At 40.1% G+C, this 966-nt stretch overlaps 1 non-coding gene across 1 annotated transcript; it reads left to right on the top strand.

The window, feature by feature from the left end:
- Positions 1-366: 366 nt before the first annotated feature.
- Positions 367-448, top strand: trnas-uga (transfer RNA serine (anticodon UGA)). Its single transcript has one exon. It is a non-coding gene; the product is annotated as a tRNA-Ser (tRNA).
- The last annotated feature ends 518 nt before the right edge of the window (positions 449-966 follow it).

The raw sequence follows: 966 nt of genomic DNA, 5'->3' as shown, positions 1-966 counted from the left end.
GTAGCTAGTGTTTATGGACTTAGCATCAATTTTTCTAATACCATATTTCGATGAATATTAAAACACAACAGCATATCGAATTTGGCACGAGATGATGAGAACTTGAGTCAAAATCGATCGGACGCAGTGAGACAATGATCCTCTCTTCGTGTGGTGTACATCCGTGACTCTATAATTCGACGAAGAATCATTCCCACAACTTCAGCTGTGTCAGAATCTAGTTTGCGGTGAAAGCTTGTCAATCTGCTAAGGGAACGTTCATCTGGGTCTCTGCAAAGGATTGGCGGAATCTTTGGGTCTTGACAATTTGTTCTTCCAACAAATGAATTCAGTTGTTTTACTATGAAAAGTGGCCACCTTGCCACAGCTGTGATATCCGAGAGGTTAAGGCGTTGGATTTGAAATCCAATGGGGTCGCCCTGCGCAGGTTCGAATCCTGTTCACAGCGTAGAATCTTTTGAAAGTCATTAATTCCTTTGCAGGATTTGGATTTCGTGGAGCTTGAGCTTTGCATTTAATCGAAAGTAAATTTTCAACTGTGAAGAATCCGAAGTAATTTCAAGACTGACCCAGTTATCTAATTGAATAAATTATATGTCGAGACACAAAAAGCCACCAACTTCCAACACGAATCAGTTTCAACTCGTTTATCGAACTATCGTGAAATTTGGATGTTCGGGGGGTGGAATTCAGCAAAACAAGAAGCAATGCAATACACTTACCTGCAGGTGATGAATTTTTTTTAAGGATCAGATGAAAGTCTAGCTGAGAAAGTTGAACCTAATTTACAGCTGACTCTCAAGGTCAATGATCTATTATATCAGCGGTCAATGAATTAGAAAAAAAGCAACTCCATGTGTGGAAAGGAACTCGACTGATCCAGGTTCCTGGCTTGCGATGTGAAAAGGCAAGGTGATATCAGCGGAGTAGAATTTTCTGGAAATATTAGAAATGGAATGTTAACGG

The sequence above is a fragment of the Chiloscyllium plagiosum genome, unplaced genomic scaffold (assembly GCF_037043375.1).
Source record: "Chiloscyllium plagiosum isolate Xiang-an unplaced genomic scaffold, Cpla_swu_hap1 HiC_scaffold_44, whole genome shotgun sequence".
Lineage (NCBI taxonomy): Eukaryota > Metazoa > Chordata > Chondrichthyes > Orectolobiformes > Hemiscylliidae > Chiloscyllium > Chiloscyllium plagiosum.
This window is presented reverse-complemented; position numbering and strand designations above follow the sequence as displayed.